The sequence below is a fragment of the Euprymna scolopes genome, chromosome 36 (assembly GCF_053919585.1).
Source record: "Euprymna scolopes isolate OS-2025 chromosome 36, ASM5391958v1, whole genome shotgun sequence".
Lineage (NCBI taxonomy): Eukaryota > Metazoa > Mollusca > Cephalopoda > Sepiida > Sepiolidae > Euprymna > Euprymna scolopes.
In genome coordinates this window covers 54667603-54691160 of record NC_136517.1, presented here as the reverse complement: position 1 = coordinate 54691160, position 23558 = coordinate 54667603, and the positions used below count along the sequence as shown (strand labels likewise).

At 33.7% G+C, this 23558-nt stretch overlaps 1 protein-coding gene across 3 annotated transcripts in view; it reads left to right on the top strand.

The window, feature by feature from the left end:
• The window catches only part of LOC145260499 (uncharacterized), a 139936-nt gene that overhangs the window by 519 nt on the left and 115859 nt on the right, over positions 1 to 23558 (top strand). For 2 of the 3 annotated variants that reach the window (XM_080118611.1, XM_080118612.1), the window contains one exon: positions 128 to 173. The gene's annotated coding sequence lies outside the window, so the exon portion shown is untranslated. Of the gene's footprint in view, positions 1 to 127; positions 174 to 1967; positions 2096 to 23558 lie in introns of those variants that run through there. The other variant, XM_080118613.1, reaches the window with a different exon arrangement.

Below are 23558 nucleotides of genomic sequence, written 5' to 3'. Positions count from 1 at the left end.
AAATTTTTTAAAATATTTATTTCTAAATTTTGATGAAATTAATTCCTCTCAATTTTTTTAAAATCTAAAAACATTCTTTCCTTCCCGAGAAAAAAAAGTCATTCATATTACTTTCGTTTTCTTTCAGAATTTTAAAGTGAAAGTGTTTATATTTTTACAGCCTTTTTTCTTCGGTAAGTATTGTATTTTCAATTTAATTCTCTTAATTCACTCGCTTTTAAAAAATGAAAATCACTGATTTCTTTTTTTTTTTTTTTTTTTTTCTACCGAAAAATAATTTAAAACTTAATGTCCATAACAATAAGATAACAAAAGATTAGGATCCGCCTCTTTTTTTTTTAAGATTGGGATCAACCAAAAAGTATTTTATTTTTATTTTTTTGTAGATTTTATTTTGATGCTTTTTTTTTTTTTTTTTTTAAATATTGTCAAAAATTTAATTTTTTTTTTTTTTAATATTACTAAAAAAAATAAATTAGGGTCCTGAATCCCCCCCCCCACCGTTTTCTTATTTTAAGAGTTGCGATCTCGCAATAACCAAAATTATTGTCCGCCGCGTCAGCAACTAACGCGCAAGCGCGCACACCTTTTAAAAGCTTTATTGAAAACGAGGCTCTTCTACTCAATATTTTAAAATATATATTTATATAATTGAAATTATTTAAAAAAAAATTGTTTAATTTATTCTTTAAATAGTTAATATAACATCGTATTGAGAAAAATCTGCGTTTCTTTTTTTTTTTTTTGTTTTTGTTTGATTAGGAAATAAAAAATTGAAACGTGTCCTTATGTATAGCGTGCGTGTCAGTTCCAAAACGAGGTCGCCGGTGTCAGTAATTGATGGTTATCTCGGATACTTATATTATTTATAGGTCAAAATTTTTTTTTTTTTTTTTTTTAATGAATAAAATGTAGCTTATCATAATTTGTACAGGAAAGTAGACTAGTATCCTGATTATATATATATATATATATATAGAGAGAGAGAGAGAGAGACACGCACACGAGTAGTTTAACCCCTTTCATAGTTATGACATTATATAAAAGGTACAATAACAAATGTAACTTAACGCGCTTTTCTAATCAAGTTCATTTTGGATTTGCACTTGAAACAAACTTTTACCATTTAAATTACGCATTAAAAAAAAAATGCACGATTTTCTAATTAACAAAATAAAGCGAGTTTGGCGGACCTCTACGAGAGTGCCCACCCCCGAAATATGCATGTCTTAACCTTTTTCATAAAAAAAATTTTCCAACGATTATCATAGATTAGACTTAAGTATCACATTAGCAGAAATTTTTTTTTAATTAATGACTTTAAAGAAGGGGTTTTAATCACGTGACGCTTCGGTAAAGAAATGAACAGTAAGTCCAGTAGCAATAAAGTCGAACGTTATAACGAGAAAGTGACCCCCCCCCGTTAAGTTATTAGATCCCTCCCCCCACCGAATTTTTTGTTAATATGATGCTTGAGTTTGTAATCTATAATAGTCGAAAAAGGTTTTTAAAAAGGTGTAAAATGCATTTTTAGGGGTGGGCATTCGTACAGGTCTGCCAAAAATGTCATTATTTAGAAACCATGAGAAGGAAAGTGTTTTGTAACTATTCTGTACTTTCACCAAACAATTTAATAAAGAAAAATTTCACATTGAATTAACTTGAAAATACAACTTACAGATAGCGCGGTAATATGCACAATCACTGAAAGTTGTTCCTCGCTTCTGTGTTTCTTATTTACTATTGATTTACTTATTGGGTATTTATTCAAATTGGCACTTATGGCTGTAATTAAAAGTAAAGAAAATACAGAAAAGTCTATGTACTCGTTAAGAAAAAATGTCATTAAAAAATTACGTAAATCGATCAAGTATCTTTATTTAAAACTAAGAAAATCAAAGTTCACGATTTTACTACTTAAACTACATTGAACATGAGATTTATTTTTGACCTATCAACTTCGGTTTGAGTTATGCCCCTTTTTTTATTTCATCGAATTTAATTATGACCGAAAACACTACAATAACCTTAGTAATAAAACTACCTGATCAAATTACGTGATTTTTTGGAATATTTCATCTTTGTTCTGTGACTGGTAACGTACACAATGCAAACTTTTTTTTTTGTATTTACTTTTGTCGTCATAAGTGCGAGTTTGAGTAAACATCTATTTTTTTTTTTTTTTTTTTTTATATAACAATTAGGTTCGATTAACTTTCAAAATCATCCTGTTTCGTCCACTTGATGTTGTTTCAAAGGAGACGAGAATATTGTCGGTTTAGTCGGCTTATTTTTATTTTTTTTTTAAACAAAAATGAAAGTAAAAAAAAAAAAAAAAAAAAAAAAAGATTCCTGGGAAACGCTGGTTACCTCCGTTAATTCTAAATATTTTTATAGACCCTCAAAATGTGCCTGCATCAGCGTGTCTATTTTTCTTACCCCGTTAATGACGTAAGCATTTAAAGCCATGTGAAAATAAGATTGAAACCCAGACAGTTTGTGTAGTTGTCTCCCGCCCTTCCACGAACACGACTGGCCGATAGGGTTGGGCAGCATGGCGTTCGGGCAAATTTTCCTCTTAGTTTTTCCTTTCTTCTTCTTCCATCTAGTGCATTTTGATCCATCGCGGGAGGCGCCTTCTTTTCCTCCCGTGTCAAATTAAACTAGCCTTACTGAAATTCACGCGACCGTGAACAAACGTATCTTAAATTGAATTTGACACTAACTGATTGTGTAATAATATCCACTGTTTTTTTTTTCACCCCCCCCCTTTTTAATCCTGTCATATTGTTTGTCAAGTGCATGTTATAATATATATTTTTTAACTAATAGTTCGATCTATAATATGCATGTTTCAAATTTTGTTTTATTATATAGAATTAGATTTTATGTACTTTGATCAACATCATTAAATATGAAGAAAACGTGTAATAAAAAACCTGTCGAAATATTTGATCAATTCACTTCCACGTGGTGCAATGCATTATTGGGTTACAAAAGTGTTTACGATTACGAAATACTATTATATAACGTTTTAATAATTATTAGTCATATAAATTAACAATTTTTTTATAGTAATTTTGGAAATTAAAAAAAAAATTATAAATTTTTATTGTTATATTTGTAAAATTTTTATCGGCTTTTTCTATTTGTGTGTGTGTGTGGGGGGGGGTAGCTCTCTACATATCCTCCCCACAGCTGAACAAATAATTTTAAATCTGTCTACAGTAAAGGTTGTTTCCCCCCCCACCTTTCACAAAATTTTGAGTTCAATCATACAGTAGTGGCGCTTTTGAAAAAAACTTTTCATTTGAAGCCATTTTTAATTTACCTGTTCATAACTATTCTGCAACATTACAGAAAATTAACAAATCTTTTTAAAAAAAAAAAAAAAAAAAAAAAAAAAAAAGGCGTTTTTCTTGCATTTTAATATTTTCTTCAAATTTAATCGTGGGTGCTTGTTTACATTGGCGATCTTCTAAACCCACGCATTTCAGGTGAAAACATTCGTTATTTCCATGGCATGTGCTCGTCTGAGCTCCAATCTCTGGTCCCCCCCCCCGCCAATCTTTCACGAAAACACCCATCTAGCTAAAACTACTGTCATTAATTTTCCCCACTCTTTATCTGTGCCTAAATCCAAACGTAGATTCCATGAGCAGAGCTTCTTTAGTGCACGACTGTGGAACTCTCTTCCGTTTGCCTGTTTCCCACCTGACTACAACTTGGATGTCTTCAAGTCCAACATAAACAAATTCCTGACAAACTCTGAAGTAAGACACCCTATCAAATATCCAGTACTAATGATTACTACTATACTATCTCATTGATTACTGTACACGCAATAACCCTTATCCCCGAGTGGCTTCCGGGCCTTGATAAGTGGTAACCTCCATGTAGAAAAAAAACAAAACTCCTGCTTTCTGTGGATGAATTCCCATTGTGAGGAGTTTTAATTAAATCCCAGTTGGGAACTTGTAAAAGAAATTACTGATTCAGCTCAGTTTCTATCATGAACCTTATATACGGTCAATTAATACGTTGATACGAATAATATTCTTCCAAATTCTTGATTTGCCTCAGTTTAGAAAGATGGGCATCTTAGGCATGCAAAGTTGCATTAGCGATGCATGCATTGCATAATGCATGCATCGCTAATGCAACTACATATTGAACCAAGAAAGTAAGTGTTCTAGCTTTGCAAATTTCTCCAAGGGTCTTTCATATCTGGATTATCTCCCTTGTTTCCATACCTAATTGGTTGCACAACGGTTCCACGTTAAAACATAGGATGAAACTAAATTTTATTTTTACTTGTAATTATTTTTTTCCTGGCATTCATATAAATTTTAAAATTTATACTAATTTCGCCATGACACGGAAGTTTTCATCTGAAATCAGCTGGTTAAAAAAAAAAAATCCAATGTAAACAAGCACGCAATCATTTTAGTTTTTCAATATGGCCAACTTAGCTGCATGACGAATATCTCACCATTACCGAATTTTATTTATAGATAAAATTATTTGGCTTTAAGAGCTCCCCCCGACCCCAAAACATTTATGTTGACCTTTAAGTTGTAATTCTCGCCAGAAATTACTATCATCTGATTGTTTAAAGGCTTTAAAATTTCGAATTTCCCACGAAATCTGTTAACACTTTTCGGCGGACATAAACGAGCTTTTCCCCTCTTTCCGACGTGGACGACCCCCCCCCCTTTCGTATATGAACGAGTTTCCCCACCACCACCGTGGTTTGCCCTCTCTGTCGTAAAATTAATTTCTTTTCACGTTTCCTAATTTTGGTGCTTATACACTTTATTGCCGAAATTGGAGACTCCATTTTATTTCACGCACCTGCTGTCCAAATTTAGGGGAGAAATCATATTAAACTATGGCCGAAGTATGAAATAAAAAAAAAATTAAACGTTGGGAAGAACTATGAAAAAAAAAAGTAGAAGTGAAAGAGAACATATATCCGTAATTGTTTCATTGGAAATGTTTCGATTTAATTAATGAAAGTTTTTCATGGAGCCTATTTTTTTTTTTTTTTAAATAGAAAATGAAATGACATATTCATGATGGTTTAAACTGGGCGAGCGCCATTTGAAAACCAAAACATTTACTGCATAAAAATTTATCAAAATATAATTGTAAAAACATTTATTGAAAAGTTTGCATAAGAAAATATAATTTTGATAAAACAATTTTGTAATGAAAGCAACATTGGATTTTTATAAAATAGTTTCTTTTGTTTGTTTGTGTGTGTGTGTTTTTTTTTTTTGTTTTTTTTTTCCGAACAAATAATTTTAAACTATTTTTATGCGAATTAAAGGAGCTTTGAAGGGTCAACAAGAAATTGATTTAAATGATTGTTTTTTTTCTTTTTTAACTGGGAAGTGGGTTGTCTTATTTTTTTAATTGTTTTATTTTTTAACTGGGAATCAAAATATAATTGTAAAAACATTTATGGAAAAGTTTGCGTAAGAAAATATAATTTTAATAAAACAATTTTGTAATGAAAGCAACATTGGATTTTTATAAAATAGTTTTTTTCTTTCTTTCCGGAAGTAATAAATGTTAATTTTAAGTAAATTTATTCTTTCCCTTTCCGGAAGCAATCGTTCTCCAGTTTAAATTTTTTATTGATTGCAGGCTTCGGCCATAGTTTATGATTTCTCCCCTGGATTTGGACAACAGGTGCGTGAAATAAAATGGCGTCCCCAATTTCGGCAACCTATTAGTACCCTAATTTTTTCTGCAGATTATTGTCGATAACAAGCAGAACTTTTTAAAAAAAAAAGTTTATTTAATGACTTTTAACGTTCTATTAAATTGATACCCCGTTTTGCGGTCAATCAGCACAACTGAAATAATTTAAATAATTCTCAATTTAATAGAACGTTATAATTGAAGTGATCCCCCACGTTAAGTCATTAGATAAATTAAAAAAAAAAAATCCTGCTAATATGAAAGCTGTCCGTTATCAACGATAATACACAAAAAAATAAGAAAACGTGAAAAGGAATTTTTATGGCAGGGAAGCAAGTTCGATCAGGTCCGAAGAGGGGGGAGGGATACTCCTTCAGGTCCGCCCACTTTGCATCTATATAATTCCTATTTAACGTGCTGTGTGGTTGCGACAGTTATTGTTTTGATGCTAACAGATGATTAGCAAGCTTGGCTTTCAGAACCGCAGTGACAGCAAATAATGTGCCAGATGAAGTTACCTAACATGTGGTAGGAATGGCCTCATTTTGTGAAAGAAAATCAGTTTAAGAATAAAACCATCTTGCCTTTTTCTATTCTGATTTTTTTGTTCTCTTTCCCTTTAGACAACTTTTGTGATGTGGTGTAGGAATTTGGAAGTGGGTGTGGCTTAAATAGATTATCGTTATTAAGTCTTTTTATAAAATTTTATTTTTGTTTCTCCTAAAATGTGATCGTTTACAAAATAAATGTATTATGTGGGGTGGGGGTGGAGGGGAATTATTTACAATGAAAAAGTGTTAGAAATGCAGCAATATTTTTAGTGAAATTTGAAGAAATTAATTCTAAAAATATCTTTTGAATGATGGCAATCAATTTTTGGGAACTATTTCCAAATCTCCAAATGCTGAATTAAAAATTGTTTACATGATTAAACAATTTTAGCAATCACATTAAACGTGCTGTAAAGATAAAAAGCCCATTCTAAATGTGGAAAAGTAAATTTAATTCAATGACTACACTGATTATTTTATGAAAAAAAAAGAGCTAAAACAAGTAATAATTTAAATAGAAATCAAATGTGAAAAATGATCATTAAAAAATCGGGTTTGTATTACTATATACATAGATTCGAAAAAGTTGTCAAAAAATAAATATATAACAAATGTTATCAAAGGCAAGATAAGTTACTTTTCTACCTAAGTGGATAATTTTTTAGTGTCTTTATTTAATGTAACATGTTTATTGAGCTCGAAAAACAGTGTTTACCGATGTATTGGCAAATTTAAAATGGTGCTGCACACGGTAAGTTTGGGAAAATGAGTTAAAAATACAAAACTATACAAAATACTGTTAGAAACTCGATCAATATATGTTACCATGACATAGGCTGGCGTATATTCGATGGGTTTTTAACATTGACATATTCGATGGGTTTTTAACGTAGGCTGACATATTCGATGGGTTTTTAACGTAGGCTGACATATTCGATGGGTTTTTAACGTAGGCTGACATATTCGGTGGGTTTTTAACGTAGGCTGACATATTCGGTGGGTTTTTAATGTAGGCTGACATATTCGGTGGGTTTTTAATGTAGGCTGACATATTCGGTGGGTTTTTAATGTAGGCTGACATATTCGGTGGGTTTTTAATGTAGGCTGACATATTCGGTGGGTTTTTAATGTAGGCTGACATATTCGGTGGGTTTTTAATGTAGGCTGACATATTCGGTGGGTTTTTAATGTAGGCTGACATATTCGGTGGGTTTTTAATGTAGGCTGACATATTCGGTGGGTTTTTAATGTAGGCTGACATATTCGGTGGGTTTTTAACGTAGGCTGACATATATTCGGTATATACCAACTTTGTGGTTGTTTTAGTTTTTTATTTTTAACATAGGCTGGCGTATATTCGGTGGGTTTTATAGTTTTATTTTTAACTCATTTGCCCAAACTTACACTGTTCAGCAGAAAGTCTGTTGCCATTTTAAATTTTCCAATACATCAGTAAACACTGTTTTTCGAGCTGAATAAACGTTACATTAAATCAAAACACAAAAAATTTATCCAGTTAGGTAGAAAAGTAACTTATCTTGCCTTTGATAACATTTATTTATTATATATGTTTTTTGACAATTTTTTCAAATCTGTGTACAGTAATAAAAACTCAAAAAATCAATTACAAAAAAATAATTCAAACTGCCATTTTATTCTTCTAATAATATATGTCTATTGTCAGTGATTATTGAAATTAACAGAAGTCATTGATTCTCTGAAAATAAATTTTGGATGATGATTGGTTATGGTACAAATCTCGGCTGTTCTACTATATATTTTAAATTAGTTTACGTTTTTTAATTATCTTGTAGGTATGGCTTTGTATCCAAAAAATAAAAAAAAATTCCAAGATAAAAAAAAAAAAAAAAAATCCTGATGCTGTTGTTTTTTTTTTTTTTTTGTTCATACACAAAACGGAAATATTTAAAAAAAAAAATTATTCATTTATTTTTTTATTAAATGATTATAGTCAGCTAATGTCTTCCCTAATTTTCCATGTGGCTGCTACTGGAACTGGTGAAGATGCAGAATTATTCCTCCACTATTTTCTCTCACGTCATTATCTCCCTTGTACATGTACTCTTTATTACGTTTTAGTGAAAACGGCTTTTTCCAATTTTTGTTTAAGAATTATTGAAAATAAATGAAATTTCAAATAAAAAATTGTTTTTATAATTTTTTTTTTATTAAAAGTGCAAATAAAAACTAATTGAGCTATTTTTGTCTGTACAATTTTAAATTTTTATGTACTTTTCAATAATATCCATTTAAAAATTTTTTTTTATTTCGCTTCAAAATACAAATACTTAATAACAAAAAGCGAAGGGTAGCAATCATGCGGAAAATTATGGAAGACATCAGCTGACTATAACCAAATAAATAATAACTTATTAAATAACTAGCAGGGCTACATGATGTTGCCTTAGGCCATAAAAACAAAATAGAAGCGGTTAAAAAGTTTGACATTTTTTAAAACTTAAAGGTGCTTCTCCGGAATAGAAACAAATCAAAAACTACAAAATTTAAGTTCCATCAAAAAGCAATGTTATCTACTTATGTTGCAATTGTTGATATATTACTGCATTATTACATGATATATTCAGCATAATCAAGCTAACATAACACCAAAGTTAAGCAATGTTGAACCTGGTCAGTACTAAAAATAGGTGACCATTTGGGAATTCCAGGTTCTGTATATTCTCTCCGCTTATCTCAACATTGTTTTCAGTCCGTCTTGGGCCTCTTCTTGCCACTGGATCCGAGAGGTGTGGTTGGGATTGCGCAACTCTTCCTTTACAATTACACATGCACACACACACAGCTACCCTTACAGGGATATCCATTGTTTCTCGAGATTGAACGGAGACATTGATCGATTATATAAAACATGTACTTTCATGATTTGAGACACCATAATTAGGGGGAGGGAAGTAAGAAAATGGACTGGAGTCACCGCCCTTATTACGTATAAGTTTATTCTAAGTATAACTTGTGATTTTTTTTTGATTTTTTTTTTTTTTACATAGGCATCACTACTTATAAAGGCCGATAGGCCACTCAAGGATAAGGGTTAAAGAGTGTAGAGTAGTCAAAAGGACAATATAGTAATCATTAGTAATGGAAGTTCGGTAAATTTGTTAACTTAAGTGGAACGGCTCATCAGAAACTTGTTCACGTTGGACTTGAAGACAACCATATTATAGACAGCTGTAAAGCAGGAAAACGGAAGACAATTCCACAGGCGTGCAGTTCTAAGAAAGAAGCTTTGATCATGGAATCTATGTTTAGGTTTAGGCACAGATAAAGAGTGTGGAAAATTATTGATAATGTTTTCAGCTAGTCTAGTGTTTCTTGTGAAAGTTTGGTGAGGGGGGGGACCATAGATTGAAGCTCAGTCGAACACTTTCCATGAAAATAACGATAAAGCAAACTCGCAACATCTCTTCTGTGAGATAGAGGTTGCAGCAAAGAGAAAAGGACATCTCCCACCAGGCCACGAAGTCTATTTTGAACCCTATCAAGGCAGAACAAGTCTTTTCTAGCAGCTCCTGCCCATATGTGGCAACAATATTCTATCCTTGGACGTATCTGGCTCTTATATAGATAGAGAATTGCATCAGCAGTGAGATATCTACTGGATCGATAGAAGGAGCCGACCATTTTTCCAGCGGCCTTGGCAACAGATTTGATGTACGTATTCCATTTAAGATCAGGAGTAAAGGTCAAGCCCAGAAGCCTGTCAAAACTTGAGGCCTCGCCAAGACGAGAGCCATTCATTTTAATTAATGCCAGATGGTGATCAGAACATTGATGATGTAAAGATAGAAGCTTGGTTTTAGATGCATTAAAAGTAACCAGCCACTCCTTTCCCCATTGTGCAACGTGATCAAGATCAGAAGAGAGAGAATCAGAGAGAACTTGGTCGTTTACTGTCTTAGATGTGCTACCATAGATGGTAGTGTCGTCAGCAAAAATGTCTACGAATGATGTAAGGATGTGATTTGGAAGATCATTAATGTAGATCAGGAAAAGAGTTGGGCCCAGGATGGACCTCTGAGGGACTTCAGCATTTATACTGTGAGCTTCTGAGTTTTGCCCATCAACTACTACTCTTATGAACCTATCAGAGAGAAATGATTTAATAATTGAAGACATTTCCAGCTATACCATAGCTGGAGATCTTATGAAGTAAACCTTTATGCCATACCCTATCAAAGGCCTTTGATATGTCGAGCAATTGCCCTAGAAAGGTTGCCTCTGTCGAGAGATTCGCTAATCCTATGAGATATAACTGTAAGCACATCTGCTGTAGATCTAGCAGAACGGAAACCATATTGTGTGTCACTAAGAAGGTTATTTTTGCTGAGATGGTTGATTACTTCTCTATTTAACAGATCCCAGCAACTTACTCATGACACACAGGAGACTTATTGGCCTGTACTGAGAGGGGGATGAGCGATCACCTGAATTCTTAAATACAGGGCATACTGATGAGATTTCGAAAAGTATTTTCATTAATAATTAATTTTCTATTTTATCATTTTTCAGAATGTTTGGAGATTACTTATTTTGACATGACAATTAAGTAGATACTATTGTTTTTAATTGAAATGATTTTCATTCGTATTACAAAGAAGCACCAATTTTCATCTCAACTTTCTTTCCGTCTGTTTCTCTCTTTTGCCTCTCCGCCATTTTACTCTTCTTGCTCCCCAAACCCTTTTTTCTTCTCTGCCCAGCTCTTTTTACAAAGGAGTCGCCACTTATCAAGCCCTGAGGGCCACTCGAGGATAAGAGTTAATGAGTGTACAATGGTCAAGGGAATGTCGGTCATCGATAGTAGTGAAAATTTTATAAATTGGATTACTTAAGGGGATGGCTCATCAAGAATTTGTTTATGTTGGACTTGAAGACAACCACATTGTAGTCTGTTGGAAAACAGAACAGAGTTCCACAGGCGGGCAGTTCTAAGAAAGAAGCTTTGTTCATGGACTCTAGATTTAGGTTTAGGCACAGATAAAGAGTGGGGAAAATTATTGATAGTAGTTTCAGCTGTATGAGTGTTTTTCGTGAAAGTCGGGCCAGGAGGGGGCCATAGATTGGAGCTCAGACTAGCACTTGCCATGAAAATAACGATAAAGCAGAGCCTTTTAATGTATTGAAAATAATAATAATGTAAAATAATTTACTGCAGCTCTTCAGTTTTAAAGTTGTTGCTCTAAGACAATACTGAGTTTCTGCTTTCTGCCATCCTTTAAAAATATGAAATCTGTATTTTAATGTATCTTCATCATATAAAACTGCCAAAGTTTAATGATGTGTTCTTATCCCCCTCCCGGCTCTCCCCAAAGTATTGAGCATTAGCTGAATCAATGCCACCTACTAATAGTAATATTGTTATAACATGCACCTGCTCTATTATATTGAGCACATTTGTATTCAGCATCTACCACAATCCAAGTGTCCTCCTGTATTAATTTATGCTCTCAGGCAAGTTTCATGTCTAAAATACAACACTCTAACAACACACATTGATCTAATTGCGTTTGGGCAGCATGGCGTTCAAACACACCTGCTCTATTTAGTATGTCAAGCACTTTTATTAAATTAATATGCACCATTAACCAAATGCAATGTTGTAATCTTATTTTTTATCCTCCCGGGCATCACCAAGTCTTGTTTAGTATACAACAATATAACACAACAGAAAAGCACTTAACTTATTCCACTTATCAAACTAATGTTACTATTATGTTCTACTTAGAGTATTGAGCACTTTGTTCTAAGACATACCAATTACCGAATATAATACTGTAGTATTACTACTATTGCATCTAAATACTGATGAGTATCTTTTCTTGTCTACAACAGTGTATCAGAAGATAGTGAAGGTCTTTCTCTTGTGCATTACTCAGCATTGAGCATTCGTGCCATAAGATATATTGCTTACCAAATGTGATATTGTATTATTACTGTCATAGCTCCCGGGCAGTACCAAGGACCTTTTCTTGTATACAGTAGCATAACAAAAGAAAGAAGACATTCTTTCTCCAGGGCAACGCGGCATTTAAACACACCTGCTCAATCTCGAATATTGAACACGTTTTAATTAACATAGTCCACGGCAAGCAAATGAAAAATATATATATAATATATATATATATATATATATATATATATATATAAATGAAAAAAAAAAATGGTGCTAGTGCACTTACTGATCCGTGCTATTTTTTAAATTGTATTTCCAAGTTTAATTAAAGTTTTTTTAATGTTTTTTTATTCAATTGTAAGGTTAAAGTATAGAATAGGTACAAAACATCCTCCCCCTCCCCATGTTAAGAGTGGCATTTTAAATGTTATTATTTCAGCATGGATCAATAAGCGCACTAGTACCAAAAAATATATGAAAGAAAGAAAATTTAAAAAAAAAAAAAAAAAAAAAACCCACTGAATTAAGAAAATATCGAATAAAATAACTGAAGAAAAAAAAATGACAATAAAAAAAAAAATACAAAGAAACAAATGAAAAGTTAATGTGTGGATGAAAAACAAAAAAAAAAAAACAACAACAATGTAAAAACATAATACTAACAGGATCCATGGAAATTCCACTGAATAAGAACTATATTTAATTTAAAAATTTGTTTTGATAAAGCTGATATTTTCCTGGATAGCACAGAATAATCAGTTTTGTGTGCAGAAAAACGAATAACGTGCAACAGATAGTTTATTAACATTTCTATGAAAATAGTGTCCATTGTATTTTAAATATAGAACTGACAATACAAATAATGAAATCACATTGTAAGAGACAATCTTAAATGTACGTTTTCCGTCCAGCACCTCTTGGCAGACAATTTTTTTTTTTTTAACATCCACTCCAAGGCACAATGCCATTCAGACATAATGATCTGTTGTGGATTAGGTGCCAGACTTATAAGGGGCATCTTAAGTGAAGAGTAGTGCAATGAGATATTTGTTCACATTACATTTAAATTTCTGCATATCTGTACAGTCATGGAGCAGAGGAGGAGTTCTAATGGCTAGCAATTTGAGGAAAGAAACTGCTAGAATAGAAAGCTCTCCAGCATCTAGGTACCTTCGCAGTAAATGAATGGGATTCGGCTAGTTGGTCAGGTGTATTTATGCCGAGAAGGGAGGGGGGGGGGCTTCAGAGCAGCAAGTTTGTTGGATAACATTCTATTAAACTACTTGTAAAATGGACACAGGTATGCAACATTGTGGTGATGGGACAAACGCTAAAGTTTCAGGAAATTTAGAAAGGCAATTTGTCCCCTTTTTTTTTTTTTTTTTTTAAGGTTTAAGAATCTTTTCAAAAGCAACATTCAAGTAAAAAAAAAAAAATGAACAACAGATTTCTAAACCAAGCAAACAAATGCTATTTGCAATTTAAGGAATTAAAAGAACTGGACTGTTGAGAAAAAATTGGATTGTTTTCAATATTTTTTTTGTATTGAAAGTAAACTGGGGATGTTTCAACATATAATGGAACTTATGTTGAGTGACTTGCAGTGGCATATTTTTCTTAAAAAGCATAAATCAAGGACATGTTAAACATGTGAATAGTGTTTTTTTTTTTTTTTTTTTTTTTATTGAAAACTCAGCAATCACCAGGGCAAACATGTAACATCTATCGTTTTACATCTTTCTATTTTTATTTTATTTATTTTTTTCACCTCCCTCTTTCTTCACCATCCAACTCATTTCTCTCTCTAGAAATGCACATAGGCTGCTCTCCTTTTTATATAGATTTCTTCAGAAATGAGTCCGCATAAGGGAAGTAACTCCTTGATAAAAAAAATCAGTTACTTCCCTTTAGTAAATAAAGTGGCTGAAAAACTAATTCCTCTCATTCTCGACAAATTCTTCATCAAAAATATAGTGAAGGTCAATTTTTTTTTTTTTTTCTAGATTTTAGATATTATTTATCCAGGGCAATGCTGATCAGGAATGTACCAACTTTGTGGTTGTTTTTGTTTTTTTTTTAACAATACATGTGCATTCACGCATACATACATAGACAAGTGCATTTTATATAAAAGATATGGCTTTATGCCAAACATTGATAATTTGTAAAAAAGGTTGAACGCCAGACCCAACATGTATGCAGAAAGAATGTGCCAATACTGCAAGCTTTTTTTTATTTTGCAAATTATTAACAGCAATTTTATTCCTAAAATGCATTAAATAAAATATTGAAGATATGAAATGAATTGGTCACACGAATGACAAAGGAGATTCGAAGAAATAAAATAGCTGACATCTCTCATGTATCATAATCCTAGTAAGTAACTACATAATAGGTGAATGGATGATGATATTATGGGTCCCGGACTAAGTTGATCGACCTTGCAGATGGATTCTCATGAATTACTTATTGTTAATGGGGGAACCAGGTGAAAGTTTAATTCCCAGAAAATAAGTTGACAAGTTAATGAACGATAGATTCTCACAGCGAAATTATTGTTCTCTGATAAATGAGGAAATTACTTTAGTTTCGAAAGAAGAGAAAGAAAGGAAACAAAAGGAAAGTTATGAAATTAGAATTTCTATATGCGAGAAGGGAGCCCAACATTCCATGTGGAAGAGGAAAATAGTATAAGATTATTAGAAGAAAAGGGGAAGATAATAATAGAAAAGTCGTGGGGGGTAGATTTACTAAAAACAGTAAGAGAGGGGAGAAGTACATTTGTCTAAGAAAGCAAGCTCTTTTTTTTCTCCTCCTCCCCCTTCCGGATGACTGAGTTTTCTTCAGTTTCTGGCAAATCCACATTGGTACTGGTTGTAATTTGCCTGCACTTGAGATCGAATCACCAACCAAACTTCATCCCAAAAACTTAGCAGAAATGTTAATTTCAAAACAAAAACTCCCGCTGATCCAGAACATGTAACAAAAATCACAAGGAGTAGTATAACTATCCATTTTAATTGTATACAGACTCGCACGTATATGCATACATATATAATAAGGATGGGCAGGAGGGGACATAAGTTTAGTCTTCGGTGGAGAGCAGAAACCAGAACATGATCTCCACAGCATCGGCACCAAATGTTGAGAAGACAATCATTGTCAAAAACTTCCACTTTGTGCAAATCTACTACTCTTAAAGGCCGCATCTCACATCCATAGAGAAGGCTGATTCTCATCATTGCCTTTGTGTCCAAGCATATTTCCTGTTGAGACGGAAGAATTCTGACTATGCTGCTTCTATTTGCCAGACAATCTCATCAGCTGCCTACCCACGTTTGGAACACGCTTGCTATACTAGTCATTTTCATCATGGGCAATGTGGATACCCCCACAACAATTCCAAAAAATAAAAGGATGGATAAAAACATGTAAATGTAATTGCCACAAAAAAGTATGTGATACTCTCTCCACCGGATATTTTGACAGAAACGCTACAAAGAGGAGAAACTATTCTCCGGATATTGAGCACTGAAAAGACCCCCCCCCCCCCAAAAAAAAAAAAATAATTAAAAATAAATCATTACAACTTTTGTTTCAATAAAATGGCAGTGAATAAAAAAAATAAGCCAAGTAGGCAGAACCCCTAAAATAATGATCTACCAAAAATTAATTCCAAAGACAAATGAAATTTTCCATCATATTTTGTTTCTGATGTAAATCCCCCCTCCCCCACCTCCCTCATTTTGTTTATGAAATCGTAAGGTGAAAGTTAGTGGTGGGACGATTAATCGGAATCGTTAATCGTAAGAATCGTGTATTTTGGGAGGTATCGGAATCGCATCGTTAAAAAAATACCTTAATTTTCCGATTCCTTCATTACGATTCTTTTAGTCTTATGTTGAAAAAAAGAAAAACAATTCCTGATATTTCTAACCGCAAGAGAGAAATGTAGCATGTTATAAAAAGAAACCAAAGAAATTCATTATTAACAGGGCAATGCTTAGTGCCCCTCCCTTACAAGGTTCATTCATTCAGATCTATTGTAATCAAAACTACAAAAGAGTTAACTTGAAAAGAAGTATGCAGGGCTCTACATTGCGAGTAAAAATAAAAAAACGCTTATCTTTTTGGCGATTGTTTTTTTTTTACTGACAAATCTTCTAATACTGAATGAAAATGCTTTTTCAACTTATATTTTCTTAAAATAAAACGAGCAAAGTCAAATTATTTTAACAGTAAAAGGTTTAATAGAACAATATACTTTTTTTCTTTTTTTAAAAAGAAGGCTTTTGAAAGAAATATCTCTAAAATGAAATTGATCACGTATTATTTCGCAAAGTTTTGACAGTAGTCGGCTTCTTTTGAAGTTTCAAAAAAATCGACCCCATACCTATCTCTTCCAAACCTTAAGTTATTAAATAACCCCTTGGTTAATTTAAGGGTAATTAATTCAATTCAGTCAAGTTTTTTTTTTTTTTAATTTCATTGAAATAAAATCCATTATTTTTTTTTTTTTTTTTTCTCCAGAAAGATAAAACCCTGAATTTGATTATATTAAAAGCAGAATAATATAATCTTTTTTCTAGAATTTTAAATTGAAAACTAAAAGTGCTTTGCGCAGTTTTTTGCCGAACGAAAAAGAAATTAATATATATATTTTTAAAAGGTTTTGTAATCAATTAATTTTTATGTCTAATATTTACGATTAATTAAATAATTTCATTTTAAAAAGTATTTATAAATAGAATTTTACTTAAGACTTATAGTTTAGCAATATTGAACTGCATCAACCATGTGTGAATTGAACACAGTCAACCAAAAAAAAAAAATTCAAAAGAAAATGCATATTTGCATTTCATTATGTAAACTTTTATACATTGGTTTCAAAAATTAAATTCTATAAGTTTTTTTTTAACTACCGGTTGGTACAATTTACCGCCCCATCCCTTTATATTTTTTCTTTTTGTCTTTTTTAGCGGATTATTTTCAATTAATTATCCAAATAAGTGACTAGCTTTAAAACAAAATTTAATAGTAAATTATTTGTTTACAGATAAACTGAATTTTCTAATATGGCCCAAAGTCCAAAAAAAGTCTTGCATGGAAACTTTTTGAAGATGATGAGTTGAAAGCCATTTGCAAAGTCTGTCGAATTAAAATATCGCGAGGAATAAAACCATCTAACATGACCACAACCAACATGTTAAAACATTTAACTATGAAGCATCCAAATAAATTGGAGGAGCAAAATAAAAAAGAAACGGAACAAAAAATTACCAACTAGTCACTCAGAGCAGTTTTATTAGTGAGGGTCGAAATCGCAGTGTCTTTTTTTTTTTTTTTGCCTACGTCACCATCTAGATGTCACCAATTTTTTTTAACCCTCCTTAACTTCAAAGAGTAAATACAATATATACACACTAAAAAAATAATTTTTAAAAATGCTGATTCTATTCATGAAAAATTCTTTTAACTAAAAATTAAAACTTAGGTAAAGATAGCTGACTGACAGCAACAGGAGCACTGGTTAACTACTGAACCACGTGGAAAGCTGTGGGGGGGGGGAGGAAAAAAAGGAAATTAAATGATGATAATAAATTATGATAACCGTCTTTGAAAGGCACTAAACTCCTAAAATTTACTTCTTTAAAATTTTAGGCGGCACTCCCCGGCGATTTTAAAGCACTCTCTCTCTCCAAAAAAAAAAAAAAAAAAAAAATTTTTTAAGTTTGGGAAAGATATATTTATTTATGAAGACTGGATCTACTTTATTGGACGTTAATTTGTGAGATAAGTAATTTTTCAATGTTTAATGTTTTTAAAGTTTCAATTATCAATTAAATTTTTTTTAATTGCGTTTACTTTTCAATTTATTTAAAAAAAAACAAACGGGGTTTTAAATGTATTTTTCAAGGTAACAAGCTTCGAAAGAAGTCTAATAAAAAAAATCACTTAATTTTTAATTTCGACAACCCTGAGAAGTTAATTATTAAAAAATATTGAAATGTGACATTTTTTTATTTAACATTTCTATTAGTTCAATTAATTTTCTTTCAATAATTCATTTCACTCAACAAACTTCACCATTTTTTTTTTTTTTAATCTTTTTCTGTAATTTTGGTAATTATGTTTGCTCAATTTTATCTAGTATTTCATTTGTTTTTTATAGTGGTATCATTTTTATATGTGTTCCTTTGATATACCCTATTAAAGATGAAATAACCAAGGCCCAGACATGAATGTGTTATGAGATAAAACTTTATTATAGCAAGCGCTAACACGTGCGACTGGTCTCAAAGGGAAAATCTAACTGACTCGTCGCATCCGGGGTTTTACCCTTGGCGGCCCTCTCCTCATATAAGGGGAGATAATCACTCTTTCCTGGGGCAGGATAAATGGGATAGGATGTTAACACTTCCTCGCTTTCCTTTCTTGTGCTGATGAAAGTTTTCAGGAGACATCATCAAAGGGTTATCTTCAGGGAAAGGGAAAGAAAAAGAAGAATTTAACAAAATTATGTGACACTGTGTTTTAAGGATTAGAGAGATTGTTCCTTGGGTTCAGATGTGAATCCTAGAATTTTAAAAGAGGGGACTCCCTTTTTTGTTAAGCCATCAGCAATTTGTTTGTCAGTGGGTATCCAGGATATCTCTGCAATTTCTCCTCTGTCAACCATTTCTCTAAGGATGGCCATTTCAATTCTTAGTCTTTTATCGAGGATTTGTGTGGTAGAATGCACTGCATCATACAAACAGGAATTGTCTTTTTTGCATGTTATCTTGATGTTTGTAGTGTGATCTTCCATTCGCAGCAAATCCAGTATCAATTTTCTGTAATAATGGCAGGCTTCAGTAAGATCAACCATGGCCAGAGTCTCCGCAGCAAGCGTGCTTTTGACTATTCTTTTGATGCGTTTAGATTGCCAGGCTATTGGCATGTATTGGTTATTACTACTAACCAGAAAAATAATGTAGCCACCTTGTGATCCACCGTCAGTTAGGTTAGCAAAGGATGCATCACTGTATGCTATAATTTGAAGCAATTTAGGGTTTCCAAGATTGGGAATATGGATTTGGGATTTCTCCTTTTTTGCCTTTTTGATAGTCCTATTTATTTGTTTTATACATTCCACATTTTCTTGTTTTAATATGGAACTCAATGCACTGACATCAAAACTGAGGTCAGGTCTAGTTTGAGTGGCTAGCCAGTTGAGTTGACCGATTAGCTGTCTGGCCTCGGAGATCTCAGTGGATGTCAGCTTGTCTTCCAGCCTTCTTCCATTCTGCGGCGGAATGTGTCTGAGTTTCTTTGTGTATTCATCTTGTCCAATATTGATGTTACTATTGGATTTTTTTATTTCTAATCCAATATATTGGAACTTGGCAACTTCTTCAGATTTCACTTTGAAAAGTTTACGAAGTTCATTAATGACTTTGTTCTCAAAGGTTTCTGAACCAGCAAAGCAGAAATCATCGACATGAGTGGCAATTATGCCTTGAAGCTTGTTTTTGAAATGCCAAGTGAAAATAGCCTGGTCATATTTTGATGGTGTGGCCCCTAGCTTTACTAGTTTCTCTTTAAGTGTTAGGTACCAGGATCGAGATGCATCTGTTAGACCATAAACACATTTGGATAATTTCCAGATGTAACCAGGGGATACATTGGCTTCTTTGGGAGGAAGAAGGTAGACGGGTCGATCTAATTGCTTGCTTTGTAAAAAGGCAGTTTTGATGTCCATGGATTTGCATACCCAACCACTTGCTGATATAACTCCTAAGACTGATCGTAAACTTTCTTTTGAACATGTTGGGGAGTCATTTCTAACATTGCAGGCATCTTTATCTTGAAAGCCTTTCGCAACAAGTCTGGCCTTAAAGGTTTGTTTTCCATTCAACTCCTTGTTGGTGTAGACCCATCTTGTGCATATTTTTGGTTGGCCCTGATCTAATACTTGTGTGTAGACTTTGTGTTCAACCCAACTTTGGAGTTCTCTCTTTTTGGCCTTATCATATTGGTCATTAGAGGAGTCAGTCATTAGATTTACCTCCGTGGCTTCATTAGTGAGGGGTTGGTCATCTTTGTTTGTCTCCCATTCCAAGACCCCATTCTCAAAATCTAGCCAGAATGGGTCACCTTCCTCCATAGCAACGTTCATTAAATATTTATTTTTGCCAGTGGCTTTACCAGCTCTACTGATCACATTCAATTTTCTCCATTCTTGGTCTTCATCATTGGTGAATTTGCATATTATAGTTTGGCCTGGTTTAGGCAGTTGCACAGATTTGGTGGCCACTTTGGGTAACGTGTCACATTCATTGGCCTCATTCTGCTCAGGGTCATCAATTTCACTGCCCTCATCTATTGGCTCATAACCACTTGTGGTGGCATTGTTGTGCCTCTGAGGTTTTGTTCGTACACTGGTGTCTTGGTGTTCAGAGGTGTTGTGGTATGTGTCAGGATATGGAATTAAGCGTGAAGGATGCACTCTAACGTATGTGGCTCCATGTTTGACTAGTACTTGTTTATGTTCCCAGCCTATGACAGCACCGGGACCAAGCCATCGGTCAGATTCATTTCTTTTAAAAAGGACAAGGTCACCATTCTTGTATTGATCAATTACACTGGTTCTCACCTGATGACGGAGAGCTCGTCTCAATTTTTCAGAGGCTTCACACTCTATGAAACCTTTTCTTGCAGCATGCATGGCATTGAGGTTGTCAGCAACAATTTGACTAGTACTCACACCTTCTAGTACAGGAAGTTGATCATTCAGGAGAGAAGGCAGGTTGGGATTTTTTCCAAAAACCAGTTGGTTAGGGCTATAGCCGTGTGAATTTTGAAGTGCATTCTTGGCATTGACCGCCCATGAGAGAGCAACATCAAAGTTACACAGAGCATCTTCTAAAGTCTTCTTGACCATTTCTCCCAGAACACCATTGTGCCTTTCATTCAATCCATTACTCCAGGGGGATTGTGCAGCAGTGCTACGGACTACGATATTCAAGTTTTGAGCCATGTCTCGGAAGAATTGATTGTCAAATTCCCGGCCATTATCAGTAAGAAAAGCTGCTGGAGCACCAAAATATGCAATCCAGCGTTTGAAGATGGCAGTGAGTATATCAGAGCTCTCCTTACTTGTAAGCCTAACAGCGACACTATATCTGGTTGCATGGTCCACCAAGTGTAGTACTTTATGTCCATTAATTTCCTTTATGTCCATGGCTACAGTCTGGTTAAAATGAGTTCCTAAGGGAAATCTTACAACAGGTCGAGGACCTGAGGCAGGTCTGACAAGCAAGAGGGAGCTTCCTCAGTATATCCATAAATTCAGCATCTTTTAAACCAGAGCTTTTGACAAGATTACACAATTTTTGTGCACTGGGATGGCTGAATTGTCGATGTAATTTGGTAGCAATTTTTAATTTCTCGACTTTGCTCTTTTTATTAATTTTGTTTAAAAATAAAATATATCGTAACTTACCCCGGTCTGGTGGAGGTGTAGATATAGGGATGTGGTAGTGGCCAGAAGTGGTGCACAGCAACCTTATTTTTTTTCCAAACATTTCCGCTGTGTCATCATTAAAGTTTAGGGTTGTCTGGGCTCTTTTCATGGCCATCTTGCTTAGTAGCAAAGGGATATCAGCGTCAACAACATCACTCATTATTTTAATGTTCATCTTTGCAATGACACATGGCAAAGTTACCTTTTGTAGAGATTTTATTTTCATACCATCTCCAAATTTAAAGTATTTTGTGCCCTCATCATAAAGAATGTCTTTTTTTGAGTCCTCGGACAAGGTTTCAAGAAAACAGTCCAACCATTTCTTTCCACATACCGTCGCTGACGCACCAGAGTCCAAAATAGCACAATTTATGGTTTCTCCGAAAAGCGAGTTCTCCGACTCCCGTCGATTAAGCAACACTATATTAGCGATGTCTTCACAACTGCCGGAAATATCGTTTTTATGTTCATTTAATAATACCATATTTTCTCTTGAATGGTGATTATTTTGGTAATAAGGACACTTTTTGGCATAGTGAAATTTGCATCCACAGACGTAACAAACGGGAGTCTGACTATTCGAAAAATTTCGATTTGGGTAGCGGTTATAATTGTGTGGCCGGCCTCTGCCATTATTTGTGCTGCTACTACGCGTGAAGTGAGGGGGAGAGGCAGGCTTATACGCATGACGTCGTCTCGTGTATAGTATTTCACTGTTGTCCTGTGTCTGTGTGTCTGCCTCACTAAAAACGACGTTGTCAGTTTCATTTTTTATGGAAATGTTTTGTGGTCTAGCCGTGGTTAAGTTTTCACATGAAATTTTTTTTAATTGTTGAGCCATATCTTTTAGAGTGAGGTTGTTTATTGTTGCGCGTATTAATCTCTCGTTTTCGGGGTTGAGATTGGCAGACTTTAACGCGCGATAAGCTAATACGGGGTCTGGTAAAATTATTTTAAATTCCCTGAGTTTCGCTACGTGCCTGTCGAACTGGATTAAGTAGTCATTTATGGAAGCGTTAGGTTCACGCTGATAACTTTCAAAGTTCTCGTAGGATATGAAAGCAGACTGGTTTTTATCCTGAAGAAAAAGTGTATCCAGCTTTTCGACGAGATTGTCCATTCCTTCTTCAGCATTCAGTAATGAAATGTCCATTTCTAGTACAGCAGCGCGAGACTGTCCGGTGAGCGAAAGAAATACAGCGGGAGCTTGTTTTGAAGGCGGAATGTTCGTTGCTATCTTCCATAGTTCAATTTCTCGTTTCCATGAATCGTAAAATTCCGGGTTTAGTCGTGGTGGTTCAAATATTCTGGAACTCATTATGTTTTTTTTTTTTTGTTTTTTTTTTCTTCGTACGCTCTGCTACCAGATGTTAAAGATGAAATAACCAAGGCCCAGACATGAATGTGTTATGAGATAAAACTTTATTATAGCAAGCGCTAACACGTGCGACTGGTCTCAAAGGGAAAATCTAACTGACTCGTCGCATCCGGGGTTTTACCCTTGGCGGCCCTCTCCTCATATAAGGGGAGATAATCACTCTTTCCTGGGGCAGGATAAATGGGATGGGATGTTAACATACCCTATTTCAAAATTAGTTTGGCTAAACTTATTCTTCACGTTAGAAACAATGTGTAAAAGCAATGAAAAAGTAAGAAAAAATAATAGGTGTTAACTACTCCTTGTGAATTATGGAGGTCTGAAGAACTGCCGTCACAAATACAACTATCAATAGCCAAACAAAAAATCGTTTTTGAAATTCCTTTAATTGTAACTTTTCGCTATACCTACCTTTTGGTATAAAACACAAAAACTTTCGATTAATGGTATTTCTCATATATGGTCGTTAACTTTGGAAAG